This window comes from Triticum urartu, unplaced genomic scaffold (genome assembly GCF_056163025.1).
Source record: "Triticum urartu cultivar PI428250 unplaced genomic scaffold, HENAU_Tu73 scaffold349, whole genome shotgun sequence".
In the NCBI taxonomy this organism is placed as follows: Eukaryota; Viridiplantae; Streptophyta; class Magnoliopsida; order Poales; family Poaceae; genus Triticum; species Triticum urartu.
The window spans coordinates 10001-27500 of NW_028260526.1; positions in this window are offsets into that span (position 1 = coordinate 10001).

Below are 17500 nucleotides of genomic sequence, written 5' to 3' on the forward strand. Positions count from 1 at the left end.
CCCCTGAGGGTAGGAAAATCATGATCGGGATAGCGGACGTAAAGCTATTGAACTTAGGTATGCTCTTTCCTTTTGTCGAAGTGGAATCGTAGAACAGAATGTGATACGATGAGATAGAATGCAATAGAAATAGAAACAAGGATAGCGAACGGGTTACCTACTCCTAAGGGTCAAAGCAAGCCCTTTAATTCAATTCTTTATTCTTACATTAAAATTCTTACATTAAAGAATGAATAAAATCTCCCCAAGTAGGATTCGAACCTACGACCAGTCAGTTAACAGCCGACCGCTCTACCACTGAGCTACTGAGGAACAAGGGGGGATTCGACCTCCTAGAGTTCAACTCCCGCTCTCAACCCATGAACAATATGAGTCCGAAGCTTCTTTCGTAACTCCCATAATTTCTTCGTAGTGGCTCCGTTCCATGCCTCATTTCATAGGGAAGCCCAAAGTGGCTCTATTTCATTCTATTTCACTTCCTAGCACTTCCTATCATTTAATATCCATCCCTTTGGTCTTATTGACATAAGAGATGTCATTTATAGTCTATCTCTTTCTATATATGGAAAGTCAAGAAATTCTCATCGAAACATCGAGAAATTGTGCATATAGAAAACTCTAAAGAAAGAAAAAAAGGAGACCCATGCCATGATTTTCAAATCTTTTCTATTTAGTAGTCTAAGTTTCTCGATGAGGATAATTAATTCGGTCGTTGTGGTCGGACTCTATTATGGATTTCTGACTACATTCTCCATAGGTCCCTCTTAGATCTTCTTTCTCCAATCTTGGATTAGGGAAGAAGGAGATATTCGCGACTACTGGCGATTTCATTATGGGGCAGCTCATGATCTTCATATCGATCTATTATCCACCTCTGTATCTATTCTTTCTTAGCTAAACAGGTGGAAGATCTATCCAATTTGGTTATATTATATCATGGACTCGAAAAACGGATCTGAATTTGACTGAAATGCACGATCTTCACAGGTATCACTTTTCACGATACCTAAAAGGTGGAATAGCGATTTTCGAACCATTTCCTATAAGAGAATGGTTTCCATTACTTTGAGAAATGGATTCTTATATCAAACTATAGCTATTGCATTAAAGAAGAAAAGAAACTAATAGAAGTCGAAGACGCGGAATGATAGTGAATAGAGAGAAAGATTCTTCTGATTTTCTTGTTTCTATCTACTAGACGCCGTAGAGAATTGAGAATTTTCATGTCTTTCAATTCTCGTACTCGTAATTGGAAAGTTATGGAAGGAGACCCATCATTTTGCAATGAAAACAACATATAAAACTCTGGACAATTTCGAAATCAGGCCAAGCGTCTTAATACATATGCAAAAAAATTCATTATTGGCCCACCATTGATTAGAAGATTTAGCTTGTATGAATCGCTATTGGTTTGATACGAATAATGACAATCGTTTCAGTATGTTAAGGATACAGATGTATCCACAATTCATTTAGAGTTACTTAATAGTCTATTTCTTATACCATATCTCTATCCCGTGAAATTCTCGAGCCAAAAGATGGATGCATATGCTGTGTTTCATTTTGCTAAATGATATCAATTAAATGGTGTATCAATTCCATAAATTGCATATAGCAATAAATAAATCAGCAAAATTCTTTCTAATATTTTAGATAGAAGAAACATTTCTTCTATCTAAAATATTAGAAAGAATGTACCCTTCTATCCAAATCCAATTTGCATCGATAAAATAAATCCAAATTCCAGTAGTAGATGAATAATTGCAAATTTGTGTGTGTACGAGATTAGAATAACTTCAAAATAACTGACATAATTTTGTATTTTTCCTGATCAGAAAAATACATGAAAAAGAAAGGAGGTAGAAAAATTTTTGGATTTATGGTTAAAGAAGAAAAAGAAGAAAACAGGGGTTCTGTTGAATTTCAAGTATTCAGTTTCACCAATAAGATACGGAGACTTGCTTCACATTTGGAATTACACAAAAAAGATTTTTCATCGGAAAGAGGTCTACGAAGACTTTTGGGAAAACGTCGACGTTTGCTGGCTTATTTGGCAAAGAAAAATAGAAGTACGTTATAAGAAATTAATCGGTCAGTTGAATATTCGGGAGCAGTAATTTAATCGTTCAAATTTTTTTCTTGTTTTATTATTTTTTTAGTAGTCTTATAGTAGTCTTAGATTTTTCATTTTGATGAGCCTCGCTTTGAGGAATTCATGGAATAATCCATTTTCATGGAATAATGAATTAAGGAAGAAAGGATATGAGTCTACCGCTTACAAGAAAAGATCTCATGATAGTCAATATGGGCCCTCAACACCCATCAATGCATGGTGTTCTTCGACTGATCGTTACTCTCGATGGTGAGGATGTTATTGATTGTGAACCCATATTAGGGTATTTACACAGAGGAATGGAAAAAATCGCGGAAAACCGAACTATTATACAATACTTACCTTATGTAACAAGGATATAGAGAGATTGTAGAAAGGGGATAGGATAGTTATTTTTGCAAGAGACTTGTTGTAAATTCCTTAACTTAAGAAAGAAAAAAGAATAAAAACACAGATACATAACATAAAAAAAAGAATAAATAAGACGAGATTCGACCTCCCCCTACATATTTAATTTCCTCTCCTATACAAAAACTAGCAAGACCCACTCCATTGGTAATTCCATCAATAACACCCTTATCAAAAAACTCCGTGAGTTCGGTTAACCCTCTTATACCGAGGGTAAAGACCCTAGTATAGAAAATATCTATATAACCACGATTATATGACCAACTGTATATATTTTTTTTTACTTGATCTAAAAATTCTTTTTTAGGATTTCCTTTGTAAAAAGAGTTTATTAAATCCAAATTCTGAAAAAAAGAATAAGCGGATCCATAGAAGATATATGCTATGAATAAACCAAAGATAGCTAGACTTACAGAAGAAATTGCATTAGTAATAAATTCATATGAATTTACAAAAGAATTAGAACTTTCCTGGGTAAAGTTTATTGAGGGAGTTAACCACTTTGATAATATGGTTAACTCTGCTATTCCATTACCAATTCCTCCATTATCAAAAGAGATTCCTATGAATCCAATGAACAAAGTGAAAAGTAGTAATATAAGAAGAGGAAATAACATAGTATTTCCCGTTTCATGCGGATAGGCAAAAGTTTTTTTAGCCCCAAAAGACGTAGTAAAGGATCCTATCCTATTTCTTGTATTACCTTGAATTTTTGGTATATTTTGTGAAAAAAAAGAAACTCCACTCTTCGTTGTTGATAAAACGAAATCCCTATTCACTCCTTTGGGTATCCTTTTTCCCCATAAGGATATTGAATACAAGGAACTCTCTTTAGTGCTACTGTAATTTTGAAAATGAACACGCAAATACCCATCAAATGTAAGTAAATATATCCGAAACATATAAAAGGCAGTTAATCCTGCAGTAAAGGAGGCTATTATTCCAAAAAAGGGCGAATACAACCAACTATTACTAAGGATTTCATCTTTGGACCAGAAGCAAGCAAGAGGTGGAATACCACAAAGAGAAAGTGTACCCCATAAAAAAGTAGTTCTTGTGATTGGAATGTATTTTCTTAAACCGCCCATAAGAACCATATTTTGACTTTTATCTGGTGAATATCCAACAAGAGGTTCCATTGAATGAATAACGGATCCGGATCCCAAGAACAATAAAGCTTTTGAATAAGCATGAGTGATCAAATGGAATAAAGCAGCTTGATAAGAACCTATACCTAGAGCTAACATCATATAACCCAATTGAGACATTGTAGAATAGGCTAAGCTTCTTTTAATATCTCTCTGAGCAAGAGCTAAAGTAGCTCCTAAGAATAGTGTTATTGTACCTACTAAAGAAATAAAACTCATTATCAAAGGTAAAGATATGAAAAGAGGAAGAAGTCGAGCTAGAAGAAAAATTCCCGCAGCAACCATAGTTGCTGCGTGTATAAGAGCCGAAATAGGAGTGGGCCCTTCCATAGCATCGGGTAACCATACGTGAAGAGGGAATTGTGCGGATTTCGCAACTGCACCAAGGAATAATAAAAAAGCACACAAAGTAGTAAGTAAAGAGTTAATTCCATTATTAGGAATCCAGTTATTAGCTATTTTGAACAAATCCCTAAACTCTAAACTACCTGTTATCCAAAAAAAACCTAAAATTCCTAATAATAGACCAAAATCCCCTACACGATTAGTTACAAAAGCTTTTTGACAAGCACTCGCTGCGATTGGTCGTGTAAACCAAAAGCCTATCAATAAATAAGAACACATTCCCACGAGTTCCCAAAAAAAATAAATTTGTATCAAATTGGAGCTAGTAACCAATCCCAACATGGAAGTATTGAAAAAACTTATATAAACAAAAAATCTCAAATATCCTTCATCGTGAGACATATAACCATCACTATAAATAAGAACCAGGATTCCTACAGTAGTAATTAGTATTAACATAATAGAAGTAAGTGGGTCAATCAAGTATCCAAATTCTAAAGAAAAATCATTATTGACGGTCCAAGACCATAGATATTGATAGATCGAACTTCCATTTATTTGTTGAATAGACAGTTGAACTGAGAATACCATAGCTATACTTAAGAGTAAAACACTAGGAAAAGCCCATATGCGACGAAGATTTTTTGTTGCTGTCGGAATAAGAATAAGGCCAAATCCCATTGACATAATAACTGGAAGTGGGAGAAGAGGGATTACCCATGCATATTGATATGTATGTTCCATAAGAAAAGAAATTGCAATTTTTACTTCAATTTTTACTTCAATTTTTCTATAAAATTGTTTCCGATTCACCAAACCAATTCTTATCTCTTTCTGAAAGAATAAATAAAAAGAATAAGAAAAAATACTGAAATTCTTAATTTTTCCAAAATTTATCTCATTGAAATAATTAAAAATTAAGAATGGGTTTAGTTGGTTAAATTAAAAAAGTTAATAAAATAACTAGGTAACGAAGTTATTTTATTAACTAAATAAAGATATTTATAAAAATAAAAAAAAAAAAGTGGAATCATTTTACTTTCTATTCATAATTCATTTTTATATTTCTTTAAAACAAAGATGAAACAGCTCTCTTGTTCCATAATTAACTGATTGAGTGAATTCCAATGAAAACCTATGTTTATAAGAAATTATCGAATAGTCCTTACTTCATATAGAACTAAAATTCTAATGACTATAAATTACCTAAGTTTTAGAATGTCTTGTTTAAGAGACTCAGTATTTTTTGTTTTGATTGGAATTCCTTTCCTTTATGGAATACCATTCTGAACTTAATTAACTATTTTCATTTTCCCTTCTTTTTATCCCCCCGTCTTATCTTATATGGGGGATAGGCTTCCATACCATATATCTATATATGGAGTATACTTGATATATAAATAGATATAAATAGATTTAAATGAGAAACCCTTCTATATATTCTATATTATTAAAAAAAAAGTATAAAATATATAAAGAAAAAATGTTAAAAAATTCTTGTTGTCTTATCCGCATTAGACAAAATGAAGTAAAAAATAATTCAAAATTTAAGTATCTTTCAGTATCTAAGTATAAATACTAATAAAAAGAAGAAAGAAGGATTGATTTGCAGCAATAGATGTCTTTCACATACAACTAGAAAAAAGTAATTTCCTTTTTGAATGGCAGTTCCAAAAAAACGTACTTCAATGTCAAAAAAGCGTATTCGTAAAAATATTTGGAAGAAAAAGACTTATTTTTCCATAGTACAATCTTATTCTTTAGTAAAATCAAGATCATTTTCGAGCGGTAATGAGCATCCAAAACCAAAGGGTTTTTCTGGGCAACAAACAAATAATAAGATTTTGGAATAATATGAATTGACTTATCAAAAAAGAATTCCAATTATTTAATAATTTGGATTCTTCTTTGAATGTACTTTTATGTGTCGAATTACTCGGTACAATATTCTTAGAACAAAAAACCCCTCTTATCTTATATATACAAGAAAAAAAAAGTTTTGTTTGGTATACTGTGTGCTAAGTATTCTTTTCCTATCAATGAACTTTTCATAATTTTCCTAATAGAATCCTCATATTCTATTAGGAAAATTATGAAAAGTGGAGTATTCTTACAATAGGACTTACAACTTCCACCTATCTTCTCCAAAATCATAAGGTTAGTAAATCTTATTAATAAGAGCATAAAGACTTTCATTCTAGAAATTTTTAAAAAATCCAAAAAGCCTTTTCTATTTATCCATTTTATTTTAATTTCATCATTAAATAGAAACCCTTTTGGATTTTTTTCATTGTATTGAAAGAATTTTCAAAATGTAAAGGGGAAATTAATTAGAAAAAATTAGTTCTATAATTGCAAGTTAGAAAAAAGAAGTTCCAACTCTTTCAAGCAGTGTTTGTGTTTCTATTGGGCAAAGCAAGAGTTTATTGTAAAAAAAAAAAATGGAAACGATACTACCAAACGAAGTCTATTTTAATGAAAACTCTAATGTTCCTAAATTTTATGGACTTTCCCAATATCGACGATTCCCAAGATAATAGCTATTATTCTTTTAAGTTACCTATTATTTGAAGTTAGCCGCCATGGTGAAATTGGTAGACACGCTGCTCTTAGGAAGCAGTGCTCAAGCATCTCGGTTCGAATCCGAGTGGCGGCATTCTTGAAAAAGAATACAATAGATTAGAAATCAATTCGAAATTTACAATTTTGTAATGGGACCTTCCCCTTATGCTATTTGCAACTTTAGAACATATACTAACTCATATCTCTTTCTCAACGATTTCAATTGTGATTACGATTCATTTTATAACCTTATTAGTTCGTGAACTTGGAGGATTACGCGATTCGTCAGAAAAAGGAATGATAGTTACTTTTTTCTCTATAACAGGATTCTTAGTTTCTCGTTGGGCTTCCTCGGGACATTTTCCATTAAGTAATTTATATGAGTCATTGATCTTCCTTTCATGGGCCCTGTATATTCTTCATACCATTCCTAAAATACAGAACTCTAAAAATGATTTAAGCACAATAACTACGCCAAGTACTATTTTAACGCAAGGCTTTGCCACATCGGGTCTTTTAACTGAAATGCATCAATCCACGATACTAGTACCTGCTCTACAATCTCAGTGGTTAATGATGCATGTCAGTATGATGTTATTAAGCTATGCAACTCTTTTGTGCGGATCCTTATTATCTGCCGCTATTCTAATCATTAGATTTCGAAATAATTTCCATTTCTTTTCTAAAAAGAAAAAAAATGTTTTAAATAAAACATTTTTCTTTAGTGATATTAAATATTTTTATGCAAAAAGAAGTGCTTTAAAAAGAACCTCTGTCCCTTCATTTCCAAATTATTACAAATATCAATTAACGGAGCGTTTGGATTCTTGGAGTTATCGTGTCATTAGCCTAGGATTTACCCTTTTAACCGTAGGTATTCTTTGTGGAGCAGTATGGGCTAATGAGGCCTGGGGATCCTATTGGAATTGGGATCCTAAGGAAACTTGGGCATTTATTACTTGGACCATATTCGCAATTTATTTACATAGTAGAACAAATCCAAATTGGAAGGGTACGAATTCTGCACTTATAGCTTTGATAGGATTTCTTATAATTTGGATTTGTTATTTTGGTATAAATCTATTAGGAATAGGCTTACATAGTTATGGTTCGTTTACATTAACACCTAAATGATTACATAAAATAAAACCTTCATGAAATGAAGGTTTTTACTTTTATGTTTTATTTGAGAACCCCTTGAACGCCTTATCAAAGGGTTCTCAAAAATTCGAGATAGATCTAATTATACTTTTTTACTTATTTCTGCATTATATACTTTTTTACTTATTTCTGCATTAATAGAGCAGACGAGTAAAAAAAAGCAAACCTATTTAGGATAATAATTGGATAAGAGAGCCTCTACCCTGTCAACGGATAGGGAGAGAACAAAATCTGGATAAATACCAATTCCTATTACTGGTAAAAAGATACAGATTAAAATAAAGAGTTCTCGTGGTCCAGAATCCACAAAATTTGCGTTTGGAACATTAAATAGCTTGTATCCATAGAACATCTGGCGTAACATAGATAATAAATAAATAGGAGTTAATATCATTCCAATTGCCATTACAAAAGTAATTAGTGTTTTTGGCATTAACAGAAATTTTGGACTAGTAATTAGTCCAAAAAATACTACTAATTCTGCGACAAAACCACTCATTCCTGGTAAGGCAAGAGAAGCCATTGAAAAGCTACTAAACATGGTAAAAATTTTAGGCATTGGGATAGATATTCCCCCCAGTTCTTCGAGATAAACAAGACGCATTCTATCAGAAGCGGTTCCTGCCAAGAAAAAAAGTGTAGCACCAATAAATCCATGGGATAATATTTGTAAAATAGCTCCATTGAGTCCAATGTTGGTTATGGAACCAATTCCTATAATTATGAAACCCATGTGAGATACAGAGGAATAAGCTATTCTTTTTTTGAAATTTCGTTGACCAAGAGAAGTTGAAGCTGCATAGATTATTTGGATCGCTCCTATTATTACTAACCAGGGCGAAAATAGATAATGAGCATGAGGTAACAATTCCATGTTGATCCGAATCAATCCATATGCTCCCATCTTTAATAATATTCCCGCTAAAAGCATACATGTACTATAATGTGCTTCCCCATGGGTATCTGGTAACCACGTATGTAGGGGTATAATCGGCAATTTGACAGCATAAGCAATAAGGAAGCCAAAATATAAAAGTATTTCCAAGGTTGCAGGGTATGATTGATTAATTAATCTTTCCAAATCTAATCCTGGTTCGTTGGAACCATATAAGCCCATACCCAGAACTCCGATTAAGAAAAAAATGGAACCGCCTGCAGTATACAAAATAAACTTTGTAGCTGAATATAGACGCCTCTTCCCCCCCCACATGGATAAAAGTAAGTAAACAGGAATTAATTCTAACTCCCACATGATAAAAAAAAGTAAAAGGTCTCGCGAAGAAAATAATCCTATTTGACCACTATACATTGCGAGCATCAGGAAATAGAATAATCGCGAATTCCGTGTAATTGGCCAAGCTGCTAAAGTAGCTAAAGTAGTGATAAATCCTGTCAATAAAATAGATCCTAATGAAAGTCCATCGATTCCCAATCTCCAGTGGAAATCGAAGACATCTATCCATTTATAATCCTCCTTTAATTGGATTAAGGGATCCTCCAGTTGGAAATGATAACAGAACGCATAAGTCATTAGAAGGAATTCTAATAAACAAATAGATATAGTATACCACCTAACGACTTTGTTTCCCTTATGAGGTAAAAAGAAAATTAATGAACCTGCAAATATCGGCAAAACAACAAGTATTGTTAACCAAGGAAAATAACTCATGATAAAGTGATAAAGACAAGATACGTTTTGACCAGAAAAGCCCGTGCTCGATTATTTCGAGCACAGGCTTCTTCGGTAAAGAGGAATCAGACGATTCGAGTGAAGTTTTTTGTAACGTATCAATAAGATAGAGCCATGCTACGTGTTGTTTCAGGCCCTAAATAAACGCGGACACTTAAAAAATCTGTCGGGCAGGCAGATTCACATCTCTTACAACCCACACAATCTTCGGTTCTCGGCGCGGAAGCAATTTGCTTGGCTTTACATCCATCCCAGGGTATCATTTCTAATACATCTGTTGGACAAGCTCGTACACATTGAGTGCATCCTATACATGTATCGTAAATTTTTACGGAATGTGACATTGGATCTATAAATTTTTCTTTTCAACATAAAATTTTTCGATCTGGTAAAAATGAAATTAGTACTATAATGAGTCATATGTATTGTAGACACCAGACGAAGCAATGGTTTATCCAAACTTCAAAAAAAAAAATCTATTTTTTAATCTGTTTGTGAGAAAGCGTGAAGAGAGCCAAGAGACTTTAATTTTGGATTTCAACAATAAATAAGAAATAAGAAAGAATTTTACGAATTGTACAGACGAATTCGAATTAGCCAATAAATTGGCTATCGTCTTTTCAATATAAATTATTGCAATATTCAAATTGCAATATCAATGAATTACAAATACAAAAATTCATTTAAGTGAAAAAGAATACTATGCAATAATCTACTAAAAAAAATGGATATTCTCAAATAATACTAAGAAAATAGTATTGATTTCTATTTATTTTAATATGTGCGCCTTTGTTTAGAGGATTCTATGTCTAATTATTCAAAAGTCTAATTATTCAATAAATTAGATTGATTGATACGAGTGGATTTCCTATTACGATGGATGGAAGAAAGAATGGATAGTCCAATAGCGGCTTCAGCAGCTGCAAGGGCTATAACAAAAATTGCGAAAATATCTCCTTTTAATTGGCGACTATCAAATAGATCAGAAAATGTTACGAGATTTAGATTAATTGAATTCAGTATAAGTTCAAGACATATTAGAGCTCTAACCATGTTTCGGCTTGTGATCAATCCATAGATACCAATCGAAAATAAATAGACACTCAAAAAAAGTACATGCTCAAACATCATTAACTAACTCCTTATCAATCTCGATTCATTTCAATATGAGGGCAAGAATTGAACCGATTCAATTAATTACAATAGAACAATTACACAACAAAAGAAAAAAAAAAAAAAAAAAAAGGAGGTATTTGTTGGCAGTAGATGGATTTTACTAAATCAAAATTGTGATTCTTTAGTTATTTATTTTAGATTTGCAATTCTTATAATTTGTACTTTTTCTAAGTTTTCTTATTGCCGAGCCATAGTAATTGCACCTATTAAAGAAACTAGAAGAATTATGGAAATGAGTTCAAACGGAAGATAAAAATCGGTTGCTAAATGAATTCCAATTTGTTGAACATTATTTATGAGACCCTGTTCTACTATTTGGTTTGATCTTGTAGTCCAAAGAATTCCATACCACGACGTATCTGGGATAGTAGTCATTAGTGAAAAAACAATAGTTATACAAACGAGTGAAGTGAACCCATCTCCAATAGTCCAATAATTCTTATCTTTAGACCATTCTGAGCCATTTACGAACATTACAGCGAATATGATCAAGACATTTATGGCTCCCACATAAATAAGAAGTTGTGCGACAGCTACAAAGTAGGAATTTAATAAAAAATAGAATAAGGATATACAAACAAGAACTAATCCCAGCGAAAAGGCAGAATAAATGGGGTTGGTAAGTAATACTACTCCTAGACCCCCTAGTAGAAGAACAAATCCCCCAAATAGCATAAGAATCTCATGTATTGGTCCAGGTAAATCCATTATGGATAAAAAGAAATTAATAGTATACAAATTTTTCATGAACTGACTAAAACTAAAGGATTCAAGGAAGGAAAAAAGGATTAGGGTATTTTTTTGTGTATAAACTTATAGTTATAAATTATATTATATCACGAAAATCTAGTCTGATTTAAAATAAGAAATAATTTCCAATAAGCAGTAGTTTTTCGTTTTTCTTTATAGTTTAATTTTAAAGTTTAATAAAGAATTATTAGATTTTTATAACAGAAAGACAAAATCAAAGTTTAGTAATCAGTAATCGTTCTTGAATTCGAAGATTTTTCTTTGTTTATTTTACTTTCAGACGAATTCCTAATTGTTTGAATTGTGTAATCTCCCATTATGGAGATTGGTAACCGACTTAAAGCAATTTGATTGTAATTCAATTCATGACGATCATAGGTAGAAAGTTCATATTCTTCAGTCATTGATAAACAGCTTGTTGGACAGTACTCAACACAATTGCCACAAAATATACAAACTCCGAAATCAATACTATAATTAAGCAATTGTTTTCTTTTAATATCCTTTTCAAATCTCCAATCCACAACGGGTAAATCTATCGGACATACGCGAACACATACTTCACAAGCAATACATTTATCAAATTCAAAGTGGATTCGCCCTCGGAAACGCTCTGGTGTAATTGATTTTTCATAAGGGTAGTGAATCGTTATAGGTAAACGATTTGTGTGGGATAAGGTAGTTATGAAACTTTGACCTATGTACCTTGTAGCACGTATTGTTTGTTGACCATAACTCATGAACCCAGTTACCATAGGGAACATATTCATTCTAAATATCTATGAAAAAGATATGTTTCTTTCTCTTGTTTGAGAGAGCTTTTGTGTTGAAAATATTCTTACTATTATTGTATTATCTTATTTATAGTGAAACAAGTTGAGAAGAGGTTGTTAATAAGAGATTGCCCAGGGAAATAGGTAAAAGAAATTTCCATCCAAGATTTAATAACTGATCCATTCTCATCCTCGGTAAAGTCCATCTTATTGTGATAGAAATGAAGAGAAATAAATAAGCTTTAGTTAATGTAATAAATATACCCATTGTCATTTCCAAAATTCCAACTGCTTTATTCATTTGGAAAAAATCAAAAAAGGATATATAGGGAATAGATAAATTCCACCCGCCCAAGTAGAGAACTGTTACAAATAAAGAAGAAACTAATAAATTTAGGTAAGAAACAAGATAAAATAAACCATATTTGATACCGGAATATTCAGTTTGGTAACCTGCTACTAATTCTTCCTCCGCTTCTGGTAAATCAAAGGGTAATCTTTCACATTCTGCCAAAGAAGAAATTAAAAAAACCAGAAAACCTATAGGCTGACGCCAAATATTCCATCCAAAAAAACCGTATTTTGACTGTGCTTCAACTATATCAACTGTACTTGAACTGTTAGATAATCATAGTCGGTGATAACATCACAGTTCCCACCGCTATTTCAAAACCGTACATGAAACCTTAGCTTCATACGGCTTCTCTATGATCAGAAAAAGGAAAGGACTGTTTTGTTCCTAGCCCCGGGGGCGTAGATAGAATTAGATAAAATAAAATAGATTTGAAAGTCCTAAATTAGACCAAAGGAATTCCGTCTGCTAGAATAAGAAAAAGCGCTTCCGAATTGATCTCATCCTTTATAATATAATGAAAATTTTTCTTTGTTCAGTAATAACTTAATCTTGGAATAAAACACTTGTTACTTGTTATAGGAATTCAATTAATAAATGGAAAGAGTTGGGTATTAGTTCATGAGCAATTCTGCATGAATATGGATAGAGGAAGGAAATAATGAAAATTTTTTCTAGTGCACTCCATATCTTTTTTACTATTCTTCTTTCCCCAGGGAGGGGGTATTTAAAAAGAAAAAATGGATAAAGGGTTAATTCGTTCTTGATAGCCATTTCCTTAACAAGTGAATGGGAACATACTCTGGATCGGAATCCGAAGAAAGTACTACTTGATAATTTCTACAAATTGCAAGTCCTTATTATGATTCCTTTTATGGGCAAAAATCTCTAATGTTTTAGATTTTCCATTACTAATCCTTTATGTACTTTAGTGTTCCTAACCCTTCACTAACTTTTGGTGGATTCTTCTTATGGATTATTAAGTTATAGTAATAACTAGGAGTATTCTAGTAATGGAATTCCATATCGTGAATCCTTTATTCTTGGCCGCTTCAAGATATGATGACTAATTAAAAAATATCAACCTTGGGATAAAGAGTTTACACTGCTTATGTTTACTTCCACTTTTTTCTTGTACGTAGGAAATGAGATTTTTTCTTTTTACTACAAATTTATAAGCTGTTTTGTTTCACTCATATAGCTATCTAGTTTAACTTACCAACCCAAATACTAAATAAGAAAAGGAATATAAATAGTTAATGGATTTTATAGGAAAAAGATCTATTTTAACGAATCACACGTAGAGATATTGCTAGCACACAAAAAGTTAATGGTATTTCATAACTAATGGATTGAGCAGCAGCTCGTAGACCGCCTGAAAAAGAATATTTATTATTTGAGCTATATCCTGCCATAAGAAGACCAATAGGAGCTATACTTGAAATGGCAATCCATAAAAAAACACCAATACTAAGATCGGCTAAAACAAAATGATATCCCAAAGGGATAACTAAAAAACTTAATAAAACTGATATGACTGCTATAGAGGGTCCAATGCTAAATAAAGAAATATCTCCTCGGGATGGCAGAATATCTTCTTTAAAAAGTAGCTTAGTCCCATCTGCTATAGCTTGAAGCAGGCCCAGGGGGCCAGCATATTCAGGACCAATACGTTGTTGTATCGACGCAGATATTTCTCTTTCTAACCACACAATTACGAGTACCTCTATTGTTATTCCCAAAAGGAGGGTCAAAATGGGTAGAATCGATATCAGTCCATAGACTTCTTTTAATAATTCCAATTTCGAAAAAGAATTGATAGTTTCTACCTCTACCCTATCTATTATCATTTCAACGATCAACTTCCCCCATAATGATATCTATACTACCTAATATCGTCATGATATCAGCCAATTTCATTTTTTTAACTAGCTGAGGAAGAATTTGCAAATTAATAAACCCGGGTGGACGGATTTTCCATCTCCAGGGGAAAAGGCTATCATCTCCTACTAGATAAATCCCTAATTCACCTTTTGGGGCTTCTACTCTTACATAAAGCTCTTGTCTTGACAATTCAAAATTGGGCGAAGGTTTTTTACCAAGAAATTTATACTCAAAATCATTCCATTCAGAATTATTTTCTTTCTTAAAGCGTCGGACTTCTAAATTTTCATAAGGTCCTCCAGGAATTTTTTCTACAGCTTGTTGAATTATTTTGATGGATTCCCTCATTTCACCAATTCGTACTAAATAGCGAGCTAACGAATCCCCTTCTTTTTGCCATTGGACTTTCCAATCAAATTGGTTGTAAGACTCATAAGGATCTACTTTACGAAGATCCCATTGTATTCCAGAAGCTCGTAACATCGGTCCCGATAAGCCCCAATTTACTGCTTCTTCTCCGCTAATAAAACCTACTCCTTCAACTCGCTCTAAAAAAATTGGATTCTGTGTAATAAGTTGTTGATATTCAACAACTCCGCGTAAAAAATAATCACAGAAATCTAAACATTTATCGATCCATCCATAAGGTAGATCGGCGGCTACTCCTCCGATGCGAAAGTAATTGTGCATCATTCGCATACCTGTAGCAGCTTCAAATAGATCATATATTAATTCTCTCTCTCTAAAAATATAGAAAAAAGGAGTCTGTGCGCCGAGATCCGCCATAAAAGGTCCAAGCCATAGCAAGTGAGAAGCTATCCGGCTTAATTCTAACATAATTACCCTAATATAGCTGGCTCTTTGTGGTATTTGAATATTCTCCAAGAATTCTGGTGCATTTACTGTTATTGCTTCTGTAAACATAGTAGCTAAATAATCCCACCTTGTTACATAAGGTAAGTATTGTATAATAGTTCGGTTTTCCGCGATTTTTTCCATTCCTCTGTGTAAATACCCTAATATGGGTTCACAATCAATAACATCCTCACCATCGAGAGTAACGATCAGTCGAAGAACACCATGCATTGATGGGTGTTGAGGGCCCATATTGACTATCATGAGATCTTTTCTTGTAAGCGGTAGACTCATATCCTTTCTTCCTTAATTCATTATTCCATGAAAATGGATTATTCCATGAATTCCTCAAAGCGAGGCTCATCAAAATGAAAAATCTAAGACTACTATAAGACTACTAAAAAAATAATAAAACAAGAAAAAAATTTGAACGATTAAATTACTGCTCCCGAATATTCAACTGACCGATTAATTTCTTATAACGTACTCTATTTTTCTTTGCCAAATAAGCCAGCAAACGTCGACGTTTTCCCAAAAGTCTTCGTAGACCTCTTTCCGATGAAAAATCTTTTTTGTGTAATTCCAAATGTGAAGCAAGTCTCCGTATCTTATTGGTGAAACTGAATACTTGAAATTCAACAGAACCCCTGTTTTCTTCTTTTTCTTCTTTAACCATAAATCCAAAAATTTTTCTACCTCCTTTCTTTTTCATGTATTTTTCTGATCAGGAAAAATACAAAATTATGTCAGTTATTTTGAAGTTATTCTAATCTCGTACACACACAAATTTGCAATTATTCATCTACTACTGGAATTTGGATTTATTTTATCGATGCAAATTGGATTTGGATAGAAGGGTACATTCTTTCTAATATTTTAGATAGAAGAAATGTTTCTTCTATCTAAAATATTAGAAAGAATTTTGCTGATTTATTTATTGCTATATGCAATTTATGGAATTGATACACCATTTAATTGATATCATTTAGCAAAATGAAACACAGCATATGCATCCATCTTTTGGCTCGAGAATTTCACGGGATAGAGATATGGTATAAGAAATAGACTATTAAGTAACTCTAAATGAATTGTGGATACATCTGTATCCTTAACATACTGAAACGATTGTCATTATTCGTATCAAACCAATAGCGATTCATACAAGCTAAATCTTCTAATCAATGGTGGGCCAATAATGAATTTTTTTGCATATGTATTAAGACGCTTGGCCTGATTTCGAAATTGTCCAGAGTTTTATATGTTGTTTTCATTGCAAAATGATGGGTCTCCTTCCATAACTTTCCAATTACGAGTACGAGAATTGAAAGACATGAAAATTCTCAATTCTCTACGGCGTCTAGTAGATAGAAACAAGAAAATCAGAAGAATCTTTCTCTCTATTCACTATCATTCCGCGTCTTCGACTTCTATTAGTTTCTTTTCTTCTTTAATGCAATAGCTATAGTTTGATATAAGAATCCATTTCTCAAAGTAATGGAAACCATTCTCTTATAGGAAATGGTTCGAAAATCGCTATTCCACCTTTTAGGTATCGTGAAAAGTGATACCTGTGAAGATCGTGCATTTCAGTCAAATTCAGATCCGTTTTTCGAGTCCATGATATAATATAACCAAATTGGATAGATCTTCCACCTGTTTAGCTAAGAAAGAATAGATACAGAGGTGGATAATAGATCGATATGAAGATCATGAGCTGCCCCATAATGAAATCGCCAGTAGTCGCGAATATCTCCTTCTTCCCTAATCCAAGATTGGAGAAAGAAGATCTAAGAGGGACCTATGGAGAATGTAGTCAGAAATCCATAATAGAGTCCGACCACAACGACCGAATTAATTATCCTCATCGAGAAACTTAGACTACTAAATAGAAAAGATTTGAAAATCATGGCATGGGTCTCCTTTTTTTCTTTCTTTAGAGTTTTCTATATGCACAATTTCTCGATGTTTCGATGAGAATTTCTTGACTTTCCATATATAGAAAGAGATAGACTATAAATGACATCTCTTATGTCAATAAGACCAAAGGGATGGATATTAAATGATAGGAAGTGCTAGGAAGTGAAATAGAATGAAATAGAGCCACTTTGGGCTTCCCTATGAAATGAGGCATGGAACGGAGCCACTACGAAGAAATTATGGGAGTTACGAAAGAAGCTTCGGACTCATATTGTTCATGGGTTGAGAGCGGGAGTTGAACTCTAGGAGGTCGAATCCCCCCTTGTTCCTCAGTAGCTCAGTGGTAGAGCGGTCGGCTGTTAACTG